Source organism: Galeopterus variegatus, unplaced genomic scaffold (genome assembly GCF_000696425.1).
Source record: "Galeopterus variegatus unplaced genomic scaffold, G_variegatus-3.0.2 Scaffold621, whole genome shotgun sequence".
In the NCBI taxonomy this organism is placed as follows: domain Eukaryota; kingdom Metazoa; phylum Chordata; class Mammalia; order Dermoptera; family Cynocephalidae; genus Galeopterus; species Galeopterus variegatus.
Window position 1 is genome coordinate 554,669 of NW_007726732.1, and position 14,496 is coordinate 569,164.

Genomic DNA, 14,496 nt, shown 5'->3' on the forward strand with positions numbered 1-14,496 from the left:
CGAGATGTGGGCGCGACACTGAGGGTTGCGATCCGTTGCCAGTCACGAAAAAAGACAAAAAGGAAAAAAAAAAAAAAGAATCACTGGGAGAAAACACCATTAACACAGCGGGAATTGCAAATAAAATGCTTTAGGGAGGTGACCAAGCTAAATTATAAAAAGTGAACCAGGTCTAATCTATCAAGCATTTAGCAATTGCCTGGGTCTCTGCTGAGTTTGTCACTTGGTATTATCTTGTCTAATCCTCTCAAACTCCAAGGCAGGGGAGGTCTGCAGTCATTCCCACTGTACAGATGAGAAGACCGAGGTTAAGCTAGAATAACTGACAAACGCACAACAAATGCCAATGTCGGGATATGAACTTGGGTCCTTATGAACCACGGATGCTGACAATAGTCATGGGAAAGTCCCTCTATGTGGGACTCTCAGAGTCCAGCTCTGTCATGGCCGCAGGATGTGCAGCAAATCTTCCCTCCAGAGCAGCCCTGAGAGGCAGGATGTGCAGGGACCAGTATGGCTATTTTATGGGGATCCTCAAGGTTACTTGTGAATCAGGATTGCAAGGGAGAAACTCAGTCCCATTGCTCCTTGTTTTGGGCCTTTGGCTGTTGTGACTGCTGCTCTCAGTCTGAGAAGATTTTCAGGATTTAAGAACAGTTGAAAAAGATGAGCCAAGCGTTGATAATTGTTGAAGCTCATTGAGGGTATATGTGGTTCATTATTCTGTTCTGCCTGTATTCAACATTCCCCATAATAAAAAAAGACCAGATGCAGTAGATTGAATGGTCCCCCAAAGTCACTGAAGCTTAATCCCCACTGTATCGTTGAGGGTGGGAAATCCTATTACGATAATTGAAAGGCGGGACCTTGAAGAGGTGATTAGATTGTAAGAATCATGCACTAGTTCACTGGTGTTGTTCTGAGGGATTTAAAAGGAGAGCACGTGAGAGTCTCTCTCTCTCTCTGCTTCCACCATCTTGCAATGTGATTCTCAGTGTCACTAAAGCCACAACCAAGGGAGACCCTCAACAGATATGATCTCTGGACTTTGGACTTCCCAGCATCTGTAACCGTAAGCAATAAATTTTGTTTTCTTCTAAATTACCCAGTTCCATGTATTTTGTTATAAGCAACAGAAATGAACTAATACACCAGATGAAGAGCTGTGAACAGTGGCAATCCAGCTTACAAACATTTAAAAGGTGTAGTTATGTGTCACAACTCTGATGTCTATGATTTAAATGAAAGGTGAGAGTAGTTCATCCGCACACCTACCCTACCACGTCCTGTACTTAGTCTAGCCTTCCTAATAGTTTCTAGGAATGCCTTTTATTCCTCCTTGTAAAAACAGCTCAAGATGAAATTAAAATGCACCTTCCTTATCAGTGGAGTATTTCCTACCAAAGAAGCAAGTACTGGGTTGAGTATGACTCAAGTGCAAACACTGGACTTACCACTTCTCAGGGGTGACACCATTGCATAAGGAAAGCTCCCCTAGCACAGTGCTTTACTCAAAGGAGACACTTGATAGATAAGGAAAATGTGGAGGTGACTGAGGTGAGTACACTGTTAAAGTCTGGGTTCTTAGAGGGTACACAGCAGAGTGGGACAGAGCCGCTCCTTGGAAGGCAATGTCCAGTGGGTTGGTGCCCATTCAGATTCCCCCATCCCCCAGCTGCTGTGACTGTTGGCTGTTAAAGGGCTCACAGCTGACCCCACTACCCGAGAACTACCCTGGCCAGGAGCATATACTCCCCACCAGCAGCCCACAGCCAATGATACGTTGATATCACAAGGAGGACCAACTCTTGGTGCCACTCACACTCCAGACCACCCCATGGGGTCCGGCCGATGCTAGACTCCAGCTGGGACTACCTCCTTGCTAAACTCCCTCTCCTGTTCTATCCAGCTTCCATCGTTCCCTTCCTTTGGAGTGCTCTGCTCCAGTAAACCGCTTTCACAAGAATCCCCAGCGCAGGCTCTGCTTCTAGGAATCCCATCCTCAGAAATCTCAGGTCACAGAGCTAAGGATTACACCAGTTTTCCTCCCTACGTCCCCCTGAGACACTTTCTAAGGGCTGAAATTATGTCCCCATTTCCAAAGAGAAATCTGTTAGAAACTGAAAGAGCTGGATTGAGAACCCAAGTGCATTTTCACTGCCGACTATCAGGGGCAGGAAAGCAAATGTCTAGATTACAGTGTTGTCCAGTAGAATTTTTTCCAGAATGATATGCACTAGCCACACATGGCCTTTGAGCATTTGAAATGTGGCTAGTGTGACTGATGAATTAAATTTAAAAGTTTATTTCATTTTAATTAATTTAAATAGTCACATGTTGCTCGTGGTTACCATATTGGATAATGCAGATATAGAAAGAGGGAGTGAGGTGAATGGATACAAGAGTTGGGGCAGGGTGTTCAAAACAACAGAGTGTCTTGTGAAGGCCTGGGGAAAGAAAGTAGATTGATTGGGAGCAAAGGGTAGAATAAAATTGGGCATATATTTCCAAGCCTAAAGTTGGCACTGCAGGCTGGGATGGGGAAATAGGGTCGGGGGTACTCTGCTAATTTTCACCCTAAAGGACTTGCATTTGAGCTTATGGGGCAATCTGGCCCTCCAGTGTTGTCACTGTCTGCTCTCTACCCCCAGCTCAGGGACAGAGGAGGATACAGATGGCTGTCTTCATTCCTTCATTCATCCCATACTCCCACTTAAAAATATTTATTAAATACCTTCTATGTGTCAGGCAGTGTGGATCTAGAAGTGAACAATTTCTTAAGGAAATTACAATCCAATAGGAGAGAGAGGAACTCAAAGTACAGGGCGTGCTGGTTAGCTCACTCGATTAGAATGTGGTGGTGATAACACCAAGGTCAAGGGTTCAGATCCCTGTACCGGCCAGTTGTCAAAAAGAAAAGAAACTCAAGGTACAACCCGTAAGACAGAGTGGTGGGCACAGTAGGAGAATTTGTCAAGTGCCATCTGCAGTGGTCACGCACTTTGATTGGGAGAGGTGGGAGCGTTCCTACAGCTCACATGTGATCCTCGGCATTGGGTCTTGGAGGACCTCACAGAGAAGTGGGAGGCAGGGGCACTCCGCACAAAGGGAATAACAGCTCTGCCAAGGGGCAGTGGCCCGTATGGCACCCTCGCCCAGTGGTGCCTGACAGGACTGGGGAGGGCAGCCGTGGACCAGGGACTGGGGGCTGGCACCAAGTCATGGGATTTGGGCCCTGTGGGCGATGGGGAGTCCGCAGAGGGTGCCTTATTGACTGTGTCATCTGGAAGAGTCATTTTGCCTCCAGGGAGAAGGAGGCACCAAAGGGCCTAGGCTAGAGAAGGGAACATGAATGAGAAAGTTGCTGCAATAGTTCAGGCCTGTGTGGGGTGGCCCAGGCTGCTTCCCGGTCTTGACCTGCAGTAGCAGCGAAGACAGTGTCCCTAGGGCCACAGCCACCTGCCAGGCCTGGACCAGGCCTCTCCACCATGATCCCCACCCGGGGTAGAGGTGGCTGCAGTACAGATGGGCTGGGGGACTATAAATAGCCAGGGCGCATACATTAGCATGCCAATGCACCCGCGCCCCATCCTCTATGCTAATGGCCCACCATGCGCCTGAACACCTTCTGTTCCCCTGCATGCATTTGCATGCACAATTAGCATAATCTTGTATAATTAATGAACAGCGTCAATTTTAGCTCCTAAGTAATTTGATTAACATGTTGATAGGGCACTTACTAGGCTCTCCAAACCTCAGGCTGGGCATGGGGCCTGAGGAGAAGAGGAGAGGGGGTGGAGAGACTGCTAAGGGGCCCCCAGCTGCCCATGAAGAGTAGTGGTGACTCTATTTCCCCCAAACTGGGCTGGAGAGGAGGGGAGAAAGGGTGGAGAGGCTGCTAACAGGAGGCTTCTGGGCACTCCACGTGGAGTGGCAGGGACAGGCTGGAGCCATTACAGTGGGTGACCTGAGCACTGAGCCTGTTTGTGCCTGTATGGACAGAGACACACACACACATCACTTGCATGTCCCCCCAGTTTGGGGAGTCCTCTGTGAATGAAAGATATTGGATTCCATGGGAAGAACAGAAGAGGAAGGACAGTAGGAGAAAAAGTAGGAGGAATAGGGGTGGGGATGGAGACAGGGAAGCCACAGAGGATGAAAGTGAGCTCATGAGTAATATGGGGCCATAGAGGGGAAGATGGGAATCCTGAGACTGAAGGGAAGAAGTTGTGTGGCCTTGGAGGGAGAGGTGAGCTGAGCTCCAAGGCCAGAGACCTTGGTACTTCCTACTTATGAACCATGTGAGAGGTGGGTAGGGGGAGGTTGGCAAGGCCTGGCATCTTCTACAATGCACCAAGCGACTCAGGGCAGAGAGAACAGAGAAGGCTGAGTGTGTCCCCTTCCTATTCTGAGAAAGACCTGCTCCCAGCCTGGACATCCCAGGGCCCCCAGCAGAGGCTCACACTTTCCTGCTCATCTCTGACTGTGGTCAGAGTCTGGAAGTTCTTCCTTGGCTCTGACTGAATCTTCTTGCTGCTGTCTAGCTCACTCACCCTCTAAGAAGATCAACAGAGGTGGGATGGCAGGGGTGGGGTGGGGTGAGAAATGACATTGTGGCAGACCCTGTACCGGGCACTGAATGGATACATTTCACTTAACTTCACATCCCAGCCTTTCCCTACCCAACGTCCCTACCAGGTGGCGTGATCACTCAGCTCCATTTTGCACTTTAGGAAACTGAAGCTGAGAGAGGTGGGACCTTGCTCCAAGTCACATGGCTAGACATCCCAGGCTGGCTTGAGCCCCCAACCCTGAGAAACATTCTAGGGAGAACTTATCATTCAGGTTGCAGATGGTCCATTCACTAGCCATACGCACTCTACCTATTATGGTCCCTAGGCCTCCTCATGCCTGCACTCCCTCTTTTCCTCCAATTTCTTCTGGGGGCATTGCCCACAGCTCCTCTCCTGCCTCAGCATGGGGGCAACTTTGGCCCCAAGCTTGGCTTTAGCTGCCCAGAGGTCTTCCCATAACTCCTTGCTCTGAGTCAGGGGTCCCTTGGGGACCCTTCTCTTTACAACTGGCATTTCAGCCTCTGTCACCTCCAGGGCACATGGGGGAATCTCTTTTGAATCCTCTGTGCTTCTCCTTCCCTCAAATGCTCCCAGCTCTGAAAAGGGTGGGGCAGGGGAAGAAAGTACAGTTCACTCAGGTGGCAAGAGGGAAAACCTTAGTCCCACCTCTGCACTGACCCAGCAGGATGGTTCTGGGACCTCCAGGGGAATTGACAGAATGGGTCCTGGACAGAAGCCTGTGCTTGCAGTGTGAGCATGGGAGCAGAGACCCTGCTGGAAAGGGCAGAAGGAGATGCACACTATTGTGGGCTTGTTTTGTGGCAGTGGAGGAAACAGGGAATGTTGCCTTGACCATTGGAGCATGGCAATGATTCTTTTGCAGATGACACAGCTCCTTCTCATCAAATTGCATTTTCCAAGTTGTGCCTGATCTAGGGATTTGGATCTAAGATTGGCCTTAATAGGGCAGACTGGAGCTTACCTCTGCCAGATGACTTAGACTTGACCTGATTCGGCTGTCACTGAACAATACCCACTGCGCAGCAGGCACAACTACATGCCAGGGAGTGTCCACAGCCCACAGCTCCTGTCTACCCCTGGAACCAGAGAAGGAGAACTAAGGGCCTCCCATGGGAGGGAATCTTCCATCCCCAACCCCAGCCCAGGATCATCCTGGCCAATCAAGCAAACATTTAAAGTCTAAGAGCTGTCATGTCCCATAGGGTAGCCACATGTGCTTATTTAAATTTGACGTAACTAAAATTAAACACAATTCAATACTCAGTTCTTCACAGTAGCTACATTTCAGGTGCCCAATTATTATGTGTGGCTATTGGCTACCAAATAGGTCAGTGCAGAACATTTCCATCATGGCAGAAAGTTCTACTGGACAGTGTTGCCTTAAAGCCTTACCTTGTTCTCTTTTTCCTCTTATCATTACGTAATTACGGATAATCTCAATTGACCTATCCTCAAGTTCACTGATTTTTTTTTTCATAATTATGAAGCATTGTTTACATAATTATATTTTGTCTCCTGAACTGCTTTGCAAGGTCTCAGAGGGCAGGAATCATTTTTGAACCTCTTTCTCTTCTCCCGAGCATCTATCATAGGTGCCTACCCCACAGCAGTTGCTAGTTGATTCATGATGGAATTCAAGAGTCAAAAATTACTGTGACAGGATGAATGTTGGATCAAAGCCCCTGAATCACTTTAAACAGAGAACAATTAAAATACTGTACTCAGGTTAAAAATATCAATTGCAGGAACAGGACTTTGAGAATTCTAGAATAAGGACCTCTGAAAACCCATTCCTTCATAAAGCAACAAGAACACTGGCAAAAGTGGTCAAAAGCAACTTTTTCAGAACTTTGAAAATTAATAAAATGTTTGCAAGAAGCATTTATTCAAGAAAAATGACTGAATCTTAGTAAGAATAGAAAGCATGAAGGTTTTAAGTTGCCCTATTCCCATCCCCCCTCCTCACCCCGTTGAAAACCAGCAGCCTTGCAACCATGGTAGTTGTGAAAACTAGAAGCCCAGCAACCACTGGAAGGGGTAGAGTGGGTTTGGAGCTTCTCAACAAGATGTATTCCCAGACAACTGTCACTATTTGAACTGTCTGGCAGCCCTATTTGCAAAACTTGTTATATGACCTGACTCAGAGCTTGCTCAGTGGGAAAAGCCCTATCCTTAGGGTGTTTGTTGAAAATCACCAGAGGCAATTGTTTAACATTGCTGCAGCAATACTAGTTGGGGAAAATTACAGCCTGGTTGAAAATGTGAAAAGAAAAAAGTGTAAAGCAGTAAGATGTCCACAGGGGGCTCTGCAGAACTCTGACATGTGTTGGGAGATCTAGAAAGCCATGCATACTTGCAGGGTAAGGTGCATGCCGTTGGGGAAAATTACAGCCTGGTTGAAAAGGTGAAAAGAAAAAAGTGTAAAGGAGTAAGATGTCCACAGGGGGCTCTGCAAAACTCTGACATGTGTTGGGAGATCTAGAAAGCCATGCATACTTGCAGGGTAAGGTGCATGCCCAGGAAAGGACTGGAAGGGCCCCAATCTCTCACCTCTGGCTGACCCTGAGGCCTTGTACAAATGGAAGTGAAGGTCAAGGCAGAGTTCTAAATTTCTGTAGCAGTAAAGGCATGTCCCAATACACACACAGAGACTTTTGGCAAAGAGTTAAAGACTTATCGGTTGAAAGCATTTAGGGAAATGCCTCTCTAGTCACTAAGCTAACAGTAGAAACCTCAGTGACCACACATGACAAGAAATAAAGACCTAATACAATTAGTCCAGGAAAGTCACTAAACAAAGAAATAGCGATAGCAACAACAGCAAACATTCACAGGGAGGATCTTTTTTCCAGAGGTGCTACATTATAATATTAAAATGTCCAGTTTTCGGGCCGGCCTGGTGGCGCACTGGATAAGTGTGCCGCTTGGGAAGCGCGGCGGCGCTCCCGCCCGAGGGTTCGGATCCCACATACAGACCGGTTCCCGCTCACTGGCTGAGCGAGGCGCGGGAGCAACACCGAGGTTTGCAATCCTGTTGCCGGTCCCCGGTCCGGTACGGGGGCAACACTGAGGGTTGCGATCCGTTGCCGGACACGGAAAAAGACAAAAAAGACAAATAAAAAAAGTGCAATGACAGGAGGATAACAATATTATAAAAAGCTTACATTCAAAATAACAGGAAAATAAGGCCCACACTTGGGAAATAAAGCAGTCAATAGCAACCATCCTGAGGAAGCCTACATGTTAGACTTTCTAGACAAAGGCTTTAAATCAGCTGTTATAAATACGTTTATGGAACTAACTTAAGAAAAGTGGGGGAAGAAGACAGAATAACCACAAAAATTCCTTGAGCTATTTAAGTCAAGTGAACAGATATGATGGAGGGGACGGGAGCAGGTGGAGAGGAATGGGGAAAGGGGCATGAAAATCAATTACAATGTGTATTGAGAAGTAAAATTAAAAAAAAAAAAAAAGAATTCATAAAAAGCATAAGAATGATGTTTCACCAAAAAGAGAACATCAATAAACAGACACAAATTACTTTTTTTTTTTTTTTTGTCCTTTTTGAGACCGGCCGCACCGCGCTCAGCCAGTGAGCGCTGTGAGCGCACTGGTCATCCCTATATAGGATCCAAACCCGCGGCGGAAGCGCCGCTGCGCTCCTAGCGCCGCACTCTCCTGAGTGCGCCATGGGCTCGGCCCGACACAAATTACTTTTTAAAAACCCCCCAAATTGAAATTCTAGAGTTGAAAAGCACAATAACTGAAATGAAAAATTTCCTAAAAGAACTCAACAGCATATCTCAGTTGGCAGAAGAAAAAAAAATGGGTGAACTTGAACATAGGCCAATTGGGATTATCTAGTTCAGGAGCAGAAAGAAGAAAGAATGAAGAAAAATGAACAGAGCCTAAGAGACCTGTGGGACACCATCAAGCATATCAATATATGCACAATGGGATTTCAAGAAGGAGGGGAAAAAAGGGAAAGAGGCAGAAAAAAACGTTTGAAGAAATAATGGCCAAAAACTTCTCAAATTTGATGAAAAACCTTGTTGTGCACATCCAAGAAGCTCAATGAACTCTAAGTAGTATGAACTCAAAAATATCCACACAAGGACACATCATACTCAAACTGTCAAAAGCCAAAGCCAAAGAAAGAATCTAGGAAGTAACGAGAGAAGAGTAACTCATTATAGATAAGGAATCCTCAATAAGATGAAGACCTCGCTTCTCATCAGAAACCATGGCAGTCAGAAGGCAGAGGGATAACGTTATTGTTGAAAGAAAACAACTGTCAACCCCAAATTCTATACCCAGCAAAACCATCAACTTAGAAAATGGGCAACTTCAAAAATAAAGGAGAAATTGAGACATTTTCAGATAAACAAACACTGAGAGTTCCAGTTGTGTATTTTTGCTTTAGTTGCCTGTGCCTTTGTAGTCTTATTCTAAAAATTACTGCCCCTCCCATTTTGTGTAGCATTTCCTGTTTCCTTCTAGTAGTTTCATAGTTTCGGGTCTTAAATTTAGATGTTTAATCTATTTGGAGTTGATTTTTGTGTATGGTAAGAGCTAGGGGTCTATTTTCAATCTTCTGCATGTAGACATCCAGTTTTCCCAGCACCATTTATTGAAGAGGCTGTCCTTTCTCCACTGTATATTCTTGGCACTTTTGTTGAAATTCAGTTAACTCTAAGTGTGTGGATTTATTTCTGGGCTCTCTGTTTTGTTTCATTGGTCCATTTGTCTGTTTTTATCACAGTACCATGCTGTTTTGATTACCATAACTTTATAGTATATTCTGAAGTCAGGAAGTGTGACTCCTCCAACTTAGTTCTGTTTTGTTCAAGATTGATTTAGCTATATGGGGTCTTTTGTGGTTCTACACAAATTTAAAAATTGTTTTTCTATTTCTGTGAAGAATATCATTGGTATTTTGATAAGGATTTCATTGAATCTATAGATTGCTTTGGGTAGTGTGGACGTTCTGATGATGTTAATTCTCCCAACCAAAGAACATGGGATATCTTTCCATTTATTTCTGTCCTCTTCAATTTTTTTTAAACCAATGTTTTATAGTTTTCATTGTAGATGTCTTTCGCCTCCTTCATTAAATTTATTCCTATTGATGATGTTAATTCTCCCAACCAAAGAACATGGGATATCTTTCCATTTATTTCTGTCCTCTTCAATTTTTTTTTAACCAATGTTTTATAGTTTTCATTGTAGATGTCTTTCGCCTCCTTCATTAAATTTATTCCTAGGTATTTCATTTTTTTGGTAGCTGTTTTGAATGTAATTACTTTCTAGATTTCTTCTTCAGCCATTTCATTACTGGTGTATAGGAGGGCTACTAATTTTCGTGTATTGATTTTGTATCCTGTCACTATACTGAATTCACTTATTAGTTCTAGTAATTTTTTGGTGGAGTCCTTAGTGATTTTTATGTATATGATCATGTCATGTGCAAAAAGGGATAATTTGACTTTCTCCTTTCCAATTTGTATGTCCTTCAATGCTTGCTCTTGCCTTATTGTGCTGGCTAGAATGTCCAGTACTATGTTGAATAAGAGGAGGGAAAGTTGGCATCCTGGTCTTGTTCTAGATCTTAGAGGAAAAGCCTTCAATTTTTGTCCATTCAGTGTGATATTAGCTGTCGGTTTGTCATATATGGCCTGTCTTGTGTTGACGTACATTCCTTCCATACCTAATTTGTTGACTTTTCCTATCATGAAACAGTGCTGGATTTTATCAAATGCTTTATCTGCATTTATTGAAATGATCATATTTCTTTCTTCATTTTTTTGATGTGATGTATTATGTTCCTGCACAGCAAGGGACACTATCAACAAAGTGAAGAAACAACCTACAGAATGGGAGAACTGTTTGCAAACTACAAATCAGACAAGAAGCTAATATACAGATGTATAAGGAACTAAAACAACTTTACAGCAAAAACATGAACAATCCAATTAAAAAATGGGCAAATGACCTGAACAGACATTTCTCAAAGAAGACATACAAATGACCAACAAGCACATGAAAAAATGCTCAGAATCACTAATCATCAGGGAAATGCACATTAAAACCACAATGAGATATCTTACCCCAGTTAAAATGGCTATTATCAACAAAACAGAAAATAATAAATGCTGGCGAGGATGCAGAGAAAAGGAAACCCTCCAATATTGCTGGTGGGAATGTAAATTGGTAAAGTCATTGTGGAAAACTGTATGGAGGTTCCTCAGAGAATTAAGAATAGGTCTACCTTATGACCCACCTATCCCATTACTGAGCATATACCCAAAGAAAATGAAATCAATATGTCAAAAAGACACCTTCACTCTCATGTTCATTGCAGTGCTATTCTCAATAGCCAAAAGATGGAATCAACCTAAATGCCCATCAATGGATAAACAGATTTTTAAAAAACTAGTAAATATACGCAATGGAATACTACTTAGCTATATAAAGAAATGATATCCTATCATTTGCTGCAAGATGGATGGAACTGGAAACCATCATGTTAAGTGAAATAAGTCAGGCGCAGAAAGATAAAGATACTGCACCACGTCACTCATTTGTGGAACCTAAAAAAAAAAGATGTGGTTCTCATGGAATTAGAGAGTAGAATAATGATAACCGGAAGCTGGGAAGGGATGGGGGTGAGGTGAAGAAGAAGTGGGGAACTGACAGGTACAAAGCTATGCTATGTATCCTAAGTGAATCATTGTGCAGTATATGCATGTATTGAAACAACACACTGTACCCCACAAATATGTACAAATAAATGTTAAAATAAAAAATTTTTTAAGTTAAAAAAAACTGAGAAGATTCATGACTAATAGATCTTTCCTATAAGAAAGACTAAAGGGAGGTGCACCTAGGGACCTCAGCATCCATGGGCAGCTCCTGCCCAACAGACAGCAGGAGTGGACGGGACCTCAGCAGTCAAGGGCAGCCCCTGCCACTGCCACAGACACCACTGCCACAAATATCGCTGCCACAGACACCACTTCCACATGGGTGGTCCACCACAGCCACTGCCACAGCTGCTGCTGCAAGAGCAACTCGCTGCCACAGCAGCAGCCACTGCTGCCATGCAGGTGGCTCACTGACCATTTGACTGCATTGACAGAAGAGTCACCAGGGAAAGAGGTGAGCAAGTGCAGACAAGTGACCCAGTGGCCCAACCCACAGGAGGAATTACACTGCCACACACAGCAGCACACCTGGGGGTGGGAGGTATGTACACAGTCCAAGCAACTGCCTTCAACTGGGAAGAGACACATGGAATCCCCTGAGAGTGCAGAAACCCAGGATACCCAAATAGAGTAAAGAAGAAAATTCCCAATCATCAACAATACATCCCCCAACTAGGGCAAGCAAGGATGCAGGAGGAGCCTCTGCCTCCTGCAGAGGAAAGAGAAACCCTGCTCAGGGTCACCCACCCAACTGAGGAGCTCCAGTATATTCCAGTGCACCCATCAGGGTCATGTGATGCTAGCTGGCATGCCAACAAGTCTACCCAGGGCCACCCACCCCAGCCAAAGAGTGAGAGCATACCCAGGCACTTCTCCCAAGAACTCAAGAGCTTGCCTATGTCCTTGATGAATCAACACAGTGTCACTAATCTCAGCAAGGAATCACTAAGTGCCCCAGTGCCTAGGCCACGGAGGTACTTACACTCAATTCTGACACTGAATATGGATGAAGTATCCACACAGAGACTACACTACTGTGTCCACCTGGACCCAATACTAAAACACCCTTCTCAATGGTCAATATAAAACACACCTACAGGAGAAAATCTCGCTCCTAAAAGCCCACTTCAGAGTAATAGAAGAAGCAACTGCTCTACCGTATGACTAGACATTGATGTAGAGATACTAGAAATACAAACCAAAACCCCAAAATGAACAACAACAAAAAAACCAAGAAAATATGACACTACCAAAGGAATACAATAACTCTTAAGTACCAGACCCTATAGAGCAGAAAAGCCTTGAATTGACTGACAAGGAATTCCCAGCAACAATCTTAAGGAAACTTAATGAGAAACAAGAAGACCCAGTTAGACATATGAGAAATGAGAAAAAGTATCCAGGATATGAAGGAGGAAAGTTGCAAACAAACAAAAATCAATAAAATGCCAGGAGTAAGACAGTACCCTTCAATAACAACCCTAAATGTAAATGGATTAAATTCCCCACTCAGAAGAACAGGCTGACTGATTGGATTAATAGCTGGACCCAACTATATGCTGTCTTCAAGAGATTCACCTCACCTGTAAAAACACGTAGACTGAGAGTGAAGAGATGGGAAAAGATATACTACACAAATGGAAACCAAAAATGAGCAGGAGTAGCTATTCTTATATTGGGTAAAATAGGCTTTAAACCAAAAACCATAAAAAGAGAAAAAGAAGGCCGTTATATAACAATAAAGGGATCTATCCAGCAAAAAGACATAATAATCATGAACACATATGCACTCAACACTGGAGCACCCAGACATAGAAAACAAACACTATTAGACCTAAAGAAATAGACCCCAATATGATAACAGATGGGGACCTGAGCACCCCTGTCTCAGCATTGGACAGATCATCAAGTAAACAAATCAACAGAGAAACACAGGTTTAAACTACACTTTAGACCAATTTGATCTGGCAGATATCTATAGAACATTTCATCCAACAACTACAGAATACACATTATTCTCATTAACACATGGAACATTTTCCAGGATAGACCACAAGTTTGGTCACAAATCAAGTCTTAACAAATTTTAAAATATTGAAATCATTTCAAGTATTCTTTCATACCACAGTGAATTAAAACTAGAAATCAATAACAAGCAAACCTCTGAAAACTATACAAATACATGGAAATTAAAAAACATGCTCCTAGGGCCCGCCCATGGCTCACTTGGGAGAGTGTGGTGCTGATAACACCAAGGCCATGGGTTCAGATCCCTGTATAGGGATGGCCAGTTAGCTCACTTGAGAGAGCACAGTGCTGACAACTCCAAGTCAAGGGTTAAGATCCCCTTACTGGTCATCTTTAAAAAAAAAAAAAAAAAAAAAAAAAAAAAGCTCCTGAATGATCTATGGATCCAAGAAGAAATTAAACAGGAAATCAAAAAAGAAAAATTGAAACTAATGAAAATAAAGATGCACCATAACAAAACCTTTGGGTTACTACAAAAACAGTACTAAGAGGGAAGTTTATTACAATAAATGCTTACATCAAAGGAATAGAAAGATTTCAAATAAACAACCTAACATTATGCCTCAAATAACTAGAAAAACAAGAACAATTCAATCCCAAAACTAGTAGACAAAAATAAACAATTAAGATCAGAGCAGAACTAAATGAAATAGAGACACCCAAAATTATACAAAAGATCAATGAAACAAAGAGTTGTGGGTTGTTTTTTTTTTTGAGAAGACTGAAAAAATAGCTAGGCTAACTAAAAAAAGAAAATAGAAGATCCAAATAACAAAAACCAGAACTGAAAAAAGAGACATTACAACCAATACCACAGAAATACAATGAATCATTAGAGACTATTATAAACAACTATATGCCAACAAACTTGAAAACGTGAACATAATGGATAAATTTCTGGACACATACAAACTACCAAGACTGAGCCAAGAAAAAACAGAAAGCCTGAACAGATCAATAACAAGCAATGAGACTGAAGCAGTAATCAGCAGTCTTCCAACAAAGAAAAGTCCAGGACTGGATGATTTTGCTGCTGAATTCTACCATACCTTCAAACTATCCCCCCAAGGCCGGCCCATGGCTCACTCGGTAGAGTGCGGTGCTGATAACACCAAGGCCGCGGGTTTGGATCCTATATAGGGATGGCTGGTTTGCTCACTGGCTGA